Below are 8,298 nucleotides of genomic sequence, written 5' to 3'. Positions count from 1 at the left end.
AGGAATTTGGTTTAAATTCTCCCCAAGCAATGATACGTTTATATCTAAATTTATAAAGTTGTCCATTAAATAAACATTTATCAAGCACTTACTGTGTGAAAGCATGGAGATATAAAATGAGCAAATACATCTCTTTTCAGTGAACTCCCAATCAATCTCTAGTCCTTAACGGCTGTTTCAGAGGCAGGGATAGTTGTAGTCCCAGCTGTACAGCAAGCTGAGGCAGGAGGATGGCAAGTTCATGAACAGCATGGGCAACATAGCAAGACCCCCTTTCAAAAAAAAAGGAAAGAAAGAAAGAAAGAAAGAAAGAAAGAAAGAAAGAAAGAAGAAAGGAAGGAAAAAGAAAAGAAAATATCCAATGTGTCGACCCAGCAATTCCGCTCCTGCACCACCCTGCACATCGGTCCTAGGCATCCACATGTGTATATTAAAAAAGAACAAGAGAGAGGGGCTTGTTTGAAAACTGAGTTCATTATTTTCATTGGAGGCAGGAGCCAGAGGGGGAGTGTCTTAGTCCATTTTGTTCTTCTATATGTGAATATCTGAGACTGGTAATTTATAAGAAGCATGGTTCGATTTCTCACAGTTCTGGAGGCTGGGATGTCCAAGGTCAAGGGACCCACATGGACGACAGCCTCCTTGCTGAGGCATCCCACGTTGGAAGGTAGAAGGTGAAGAGTGAGAGCAGGAGAACAGGGAAGGGTTGAGGGAGCTGAACTCATTCTTTCTTTAGGAACCTACTTCCTCAATAACTACCTCACTCCTGCCACTAAAGGTGGATTAATCCCTTCATGAGGGCAAAGTCCTTGTGACTTAGTTACCTCTTACAGTCCCACTTCAACACTGTTGCATTAAGTTTCCAACACATGAGGTGTTCACTCATGTGATCATGGAGTCTAAGTTCCATGATCTGCAGACTACAAACTGGAGGCCCAGGAGTGTTGGTGGTGTACACTGGAGGCCATTCCAATGCCCAAACTCTGAGAACCAGGGGAGCCAATGGTTTAAGTCGCAGTTCTGAGAACCAGGAATCCTGATGGCCAGGTTGAGACAACGGATGTCCCTGCTTAAGCAGAGAGTGAATTTCCCCTGACCCTCTCTCCTTCTGTTTGAGCCTCCAATGAATTGGATGATACCCACCTGCACTGGTAATAATAGATCTTATTTACTCAGCCTACCAATTTGAATTTAAATTTGTTCCAAAAATATTTCATAAGCACACCCAGAAAACATAACAAAACAAAACAAAAAAAATCTGGGTGTCCTTAACTCAGTCAAGATATTCATCATAGAGGAAAAGAGGAAGGGGTGAGTGTGTATAGAAAGCAGGTTTCCTGGGAAGGGGGAAATAGGTATTGAGGAGTTACCATCCAAAGCTCTTGTATTTGATTCATTCATGGTAGACTCTTGAATTTGCTAGGTGGGTTGGATGTTTTGCATTCTAGGTAGACAAACCCCATTCTCAAAACCTTCAATCACTCATTCAATTACTTTTTTCACTAAATTGATTAAACTCATTTACCTGATTGCTTCTGTGCCACGTATAAATTGGCCTCCCAAAGTTGTGGAGCTGGAGTGGGAGCAAAATCAAGGCCAAGTCCGGATGCACAGACCACAGCTGGTTTGTTTTTCTTAATCAAAGAGAATTTGATACAAAGTATCAGTAACTGGCTACTTGTGGTAGTTTCTAATTGCTGCTGCAACAAATTACCATAAATTTAGTTACTTCTGACAACACTAACTTATTACTTTACAATTCTAAGTTCAAAAGCAGTTTCACCGGATGAAATTAAGGTGTTGGCAGAACTATGTTCCTTTAGTGGCTCTAGGGACAACTTGTACCCTCCCTTTTTCCAGCTTCAAGAGATGCCTGTGCTCCTGTTGCTTGACCACCCCGCATTGCCTCAGCCTGAGCTTCTGCAGTGGCATGCCCTTCTCTGACTCTGACTCTCTTCTTCCCTCTCAAAAGGACACTTGTAATTACATGGGCCCTTGCAGATAATCCAGAATTATCTTCCATCCCCAAATCCTTAACAATCTCATTTGCAAAGTACCTTTTGCCCTGTGACGTATCTAGTCACAGGTTTTAAAGATTGGGATGTGGATGGGTATCTTTGGGGAGTTGTTACTCTATTCTTCAACTGACAAGGCAAAAATAGAACAGTAAGGGGGCTGGGGATATAGCTCAGTTGGTAGAGCGCTTGCCTCATATGCACAAGGCCCTGGGTTCAATCCCCAGCACCACCAAAAAAAAAAAGAACACTAAGGTATCATATGTAGACTCAATCAGCCACTTCAGGGAGGAACAACCTCAGCTAGGCTTGGATTAACAAAGGCAAAGGTGTTGGCATGCTTGGAACTTAGAAGCTTTGAAAGGGGCCTGCAGAGCAGAAATCCAGATCTCTTGGGATGAAGTGCAGGGGCTGGTCCTGTGTCCCTGAAGCACACTAAGGCAGGTTCTCTGAAAGGTAGGAGAACTGCAGACTGCATCAGGAGAAACGCACAGCTGTGGGGGAAGAAGCCAGAGTTCTGATGCTGACCAGAGCAGGAAACAAACAGGAAGGCCACAGGAAGCCACGTCAAGAAGCAGGTCCCTCTACTTTCTTCGAGCTGACCAGGTTCCCTCTAGTGCTCCTCTGCACTGACAGAGTCTTAGAGGGAACCAGCTGGCAAAGGAAAATATGTGCGGAGACTCAGTTCCAGAATCACGAAGCAGAGCACAGAAGGTAAGTTAGAATGAAATGGAATGCATGATTTTAAATTTCCCATAAAGAAAACTCCAGATCCAGACGTCCTCACTGGTGAATTTCACTAGATATTTAAGAAAGAAATAAGGGGCCAGGTGTGGTAGCACACACCTGTAATCCCAGGGGTTAGGAGGCTAAGGCAAGAGGATCACAAGTTCAAAGCCAGCCTCTACAATTTAGCAACCTAAGTGATTTAGGGAAACCTTGTCTCAATGTAAAACCAAAAAAGGGCTGGGGATTTAGCTCAGTGGTTAAGCACAACTGGGTTCAATTCCTGGTACAAAAGGAAAAAAAGAAAAAAGAGAAGAAAAGAAATTATGCTACTTGTACCTAAGTTTTCCCAGAGAACAGAAAAAATGGGAACACTTTTCATCTTGTTTTCTGAGGCCACTTTTGCCTTAATACCAAAAACTGACAAGAATATAAGAAAGAAAAGCTACAGATCAGTATAGCATGTTTTACATTAGCATGAAAACAAATCTTTAAACCAGCTCCATTGTTCTTCTTGCAAAATACATCCAGAAATGTCTAAAAAGATGACTACATTGTGATGAATTTGGCTTACTTGGGGGAATGCAAGAATGGTTTAACATTTGAAAAAGAGTGAAATTTGTTGCATTAACAGAATAAAGAGGAAGACATCATAGGACTTTCTAGATAAGTGCTACAAAAGAAATTGACAAAATTCAGTGTGTATTTGGCACTGAAATTTTAAGCAAATATAATTAGAAATGCTTGAATCTCATGAAGTGAACCTATAAAAAACTTACACAACTTTTTTGACTAGATGTTTAAAATGTTCCTTCTAGAAATCAGACCAAGATAAGTATTTCCTAACCAATTTGATGAGCAAGATGAAGAAAACAAGTAAAGGACATGAACGGAGGTCTGGAGATGTAGCTCATGATAGAGTACTTGCCTAGCAGGCTCGCGGACCTGGGTCCATCCCCAGCACCACAAAATATGAAGAATATGAGCATGAGCACTAAGTCTACCCCTGTTCATGAGTAATTTGGTGCTGTACATAGAAAATCCAATAGAATCTACAGATAAACTTTATTGATTTAGTAAGTTTAGCAAGGTTGGACATACCAGTGTTCAAAAATTGTGTTTTTTCTATCACAATAACAACAAAAAAATCATAAATCAAAAATACATCATTTTGTTTAGACAAATGGACAAAACTCAATTCATTGGTGGTTAATGTCAAGATAGTTAATACAAGGAAGGACTGAGAGGATAGGTGGGGAGCACCAGGGTCTCTTGTGCTGCGGGCAATATTCCATTTCTTGTCCTGGAGATGGTTACGTGGGTGTGATTACTTGGGGATAATTCCCTGAGCTGTACAAATATGATTTGCTCACTTTATGTGTGTGTGTGTGTGTGTGTATGTGTGTGTTTAATCCCTGAGGATTGAATCCAGGGATACCCTACCACTGAGCTTCATCTCCAACCCTTTATTATTATTATTATTTATTTTTTTTTTTGAGACAGGGTCTTGCCAATTTGCCCAGGATGGACTTAACCTTGCCAGCCCCCTGCCTACAGGAATTACAGGCATGTACCACCACACCCAGCGCCAACTAAAACTTTTTAAAAACTTCCTTTTCCCTAGAGACATCAAATGGTAATAAGTGCACTGGTTCCCTTTCTTCTAAATTGCCCCAAATTTGTTTCCTTTTGCCAACTGCCATCTCACTGTGAACCTTTAAAAGTTTTTTATAGTTCATCTAATGCATTCCGGGTACTTTTCTAGGTTCAGTTACATACGTCGCACATTCACTCTTTTTATTTATTTGTTTATTTATTTTAGTTGTAGATCAACATAACACCTTTATTTTACTTACTAATTTTTTTTTGTGGTGCTGAGGATTGAACCCAGTGCCTCATGCATGCAAGGCAAGCACTCTACCAGCAGGCTACAATCCCAGTCTATGCCCATTTACTCTTTACAACTCTGTGAATAAGGAAGTTATTATAACTGAGGCCCTGGAAGGTTTAGTGAACTGCCCAAAGTCAAACCTCTACCAAACAGCAAGCAGCAGAGCCAGGATTAGGTCCTGGTGTATTTGCTGCATTCCATCTTGCTTTCATAATCCAAAGATTAAAAATAGAAAATTCCAACACTTACCAATTCACTTGGGTACTTTGTTGATCTAGCTTAAAAAAAGATACTATAGAAAAGATGTGCCCACATGAAAGGAAAGAGGTCAATATCCTTTCCATATACTTGATATGAATTTTTTAAGTATCTAAAACCTTTTTACAAAGAGAATGTTGTGAAAAAAGCATAGACTTATAGTCAGATGCCTTCAAATCACAGCTTAGTCACTTGACACGAATTTTCTTGAAGTTTTTTAACCTATTTGAGCTTTGATTTTTTTTCATCTGCAAAAAGTGAAAAATAACACCTATTAGTGATAAGTCAAAAAAATTGTATAGACTTCATTAGAGATTCCAGATAAGCTGCAATCAGGTCATAAATCCTAGAGAAAGAGGAAAAGATTCAACTTGTAATGCGAAAGACTATAGCAGAGGGCTGAATTTGGGAAGCACCTGGCACACTGGAAATTCAGGTAGATTCTTACTATGTCAGACACTATCACCACACATACAATCCACTCATCCCACTTTCCACTGTCCACCCACCTATCTCCTTTCACCCTGCCCTCCTCATTGCTGATTCCCCTACTGATGGTGTCAGAGGAGCCATGAAAAAAATTGTACATATTAGGTAATATGTCTGAGAAGAGTCGAGTAACAACTCTAATGTAAATTAGATAAACAAGATACCTAATCAAATTAGCAAAGACATTTTCAATGATAACCTTCAATGTTGACTGGAGTACAATAAACTAACTTTTTGCAGCATAACTGGAAGAGTGCAAACACAAACAGACTTTTTGGAAAGCTAATTGACAAGCAAATAGGAAAGAAAACACTGAGATGTTTAGAATATCATATACTCAGCCACAGTGATTTGCCTCCTAGGAATCTATCTTTAGAAAATGTCAGTCACACACTTGGCTAAAGTTTGATGTCTGAGGGTGCTGCAGCTTTGTTCACCATTGTGAAGGTTTGAAATAACCTCAATGTTCAAACACAGAGGAGTGATTCAATGACCAATCGTGCACTTATAATGAGGTTGTCACTTAATCAGATGAAATGTTTCCTGAAGACAATTTAATAAGATGGAGAAATGTTCATGATATATTATAAATTGAAAAAAGGAGATGCAAAACTAGATGCAGTGGTAACAACCAAATAACCAAATGCCCATCAACTGATGGATAGATAAACAAAATGTAGCATATAGGAGCCATCTCTGACCTCCTGGAGGAAAAGTCTCTCAAGTTGCAAAGAGAGGAACTGAAAAATGAGATCTCAGGGAAGATTTTACTATAGGAAATCAGAGACACAGTTTCACTGAGTTGCTTAGCACCTCACTTTTGCTGAGTCTGGCTTTGAACTTGTGATGCTCTTGCCTCAGCCTCTGTACCATTGTGCCTGTCTCATCTGGGCTATTTCTGTCAATATTCATATTCTTTAATCCTCACAATGATCCTATGACCTCAATTCACAATAGCAAAACTATGGAACCAACCTAGATGCCCTTCAACAGATGGATAAAGAAAATGTGGTACATATACACAATGGAATATTACTCAGCCTTAAAGAAGAATGAAATTATGGCATTTGCAAAGGAAGAAACTGAATGAAACCCAGGAAATGGAAACCATAATCTGCAATCAAATTGCAAGGCAGTGAAAGAGCAAGAGCAGAAGCCAAGTCTCTCCCTACTCTAATCTTACCCCATCCACAGGCTCATGTCACCACAGCTGGATCAGACAGGAGGAAGCTCTGTAGAAAGTCACTGAAGTTGAGAATTGAAGAAGTGGTGTAATACTCCCTCCCATCCCCCACCACAGGACATGTGAGAGGAGCCCCGGGGTGTCAGCACTAGGAGGGGGATTCTGCTTTGGAGCTCCATACCAACCTACCATCATGAATTTCAAGCCAAGATAGATCCTGCACCTGGGAGTGACCTAGTTTCTGGATGAATGTCTAGAAGTTATATGTGTGATGGGATCTTTCCCCCAGAAAACAGCGGTGCACGTGAAAACCAGCATGCATCCAGGGCAATGTGTGGCTGTGTTTTTGGAGTACATGGTCCAATGTCCACTTTGATTTAGTCAACATTTGCTTCTAGATGAAGGCAGGGCACATGCATGGTCCCAGCTGACTCCCCTTCTGCTGTACTGGGATATTTCTCAGTAGTACAGGCAAGGTACTAAGGACAGTAAACTGTATATGAAGTGGTACCTCCTTTGAAATACAGAGTAGTCATCCTTTATCTGTGGGGAAGACGTTCCACAACCCAATGGACCTCCAGAGAGTGACAAACACTATATATATTTGTGTTCCTTATACTATACATATATACATATTATAAAGTTCAATTTATTAGTTAAGCACAATAAGAGATAATGAATAATAAAATAAAACAATTAAAACAATATACTGTAAAAAAATGTAGCATATAGATCTAAAGGAAAATGAATAGCCTTATAAAGGAATGAAATTCTACTATTTGCTACAATGTGAATGAATCTTGAAAACATTATGCAAAGTGAAATAAGCCAGACACAAAAGGATAAATTCAGTATGATTCCATTGTACCAGGTGCCCAGAAAAGGCAAATTCATGGAAATGGAAAGTAGAATAGAGGTTACTAGGGGCTGGAGGGAGGAGGTGGGAATGGAGAAATTTTTCTTTAGTGGGTACAGAGTTTCAGTTTGGGATGATGAAAAAGTTCTGGGAATGGACGTGATGGTTGCACAACATTGTGAATACACTAGATGCTATTGAATTGCACACTTGAAAATGGTTAAAACTATAAATTTTAAGTTATGCCTATTTTACTGTGATAAAAATGCATAGGCATTTTTACACACCATTTTACCAAAATACATACACATACATACATACACACCATTTTACCAAAAATGCATTCTTTGAAATAGATGACAACATATAGTTAGATATTAAGATATAATCTCTGAGTATTGACTGATGCATTCAAAAATGAGAATTGTATTAAGCACCTTCTGTGTGCTGGTTACTCTTCTGGTTCTGGGGATACAGCTTGATAAATAAGACAACTGATCCATTACACTAATGGAGAGGAGAACAGATATTATTAGAAAATACTTTCTTTTTTGCCCTTTCTGTATTTTCTGAACCCTTTTCAATGGGTATGCTGTTGTATTTGGGGAAAGATAAATGGCAGAAGGGAGCCAATAATGAAAAGTGATATTAGCTTGAGATGGCTGTAAATTTTCTTCCTCAGTGTGAATACATAGCCCAACGACACACAGAGGACAGGTCAGTGATGATGGGTGAGGAGAGTTGATCAGAACTTAAGGAATAGGACAGAACCACATTCCTGCCGTCTCCATCCTATTCTTCTGTTGTTTGAGGCTTTCTGGCTTCCAGAGGCATCTGGTGCACTAGTCCCGGCTTGAATCCTAGCTTGCTGGGTCCCTTT

General features: G+C 39.8%; 1 non-coding gene across 1 annotated transcript; it reads left to right on the top strand.

Moving 5' to 3' along the window:
• Positions 1 to 2,177: 2,177 nt before the first annotated feature.
• Positions 2,178 to 2,250, top strand: Trnam-cau (transfer RNA methionine (anticodon CAU)). Its single transcript has one exon. It is a non-coding gene; the product is annotated as a tRNA-Met (tRNA).
• Positions 2,251 to 8,298: the final 6,048 nt, after the last annotated feature.

The sequence above is a fragment of the Sciurus carolinensis genome, chromosome 4 (genome assembly GCF_902686445.1).
Source record: "Sciurus carolinensis chromosome 4, mSciCar1.2, whole genome shotgun sequence".
In the NCBI taxonomy this organism is placed as follows: domain Eukaryota; kingdom Metazoa; phylum Chordata; class Mammalia; order Rodentia; family Sciuridae; genus Sciurus; species Sciurus carolinensis.
The sequence above is the reverse complement of the archived record's forward strand: the minus strand, read 5'-3'. Positions and strand labels throughout refer to the sequence as shown.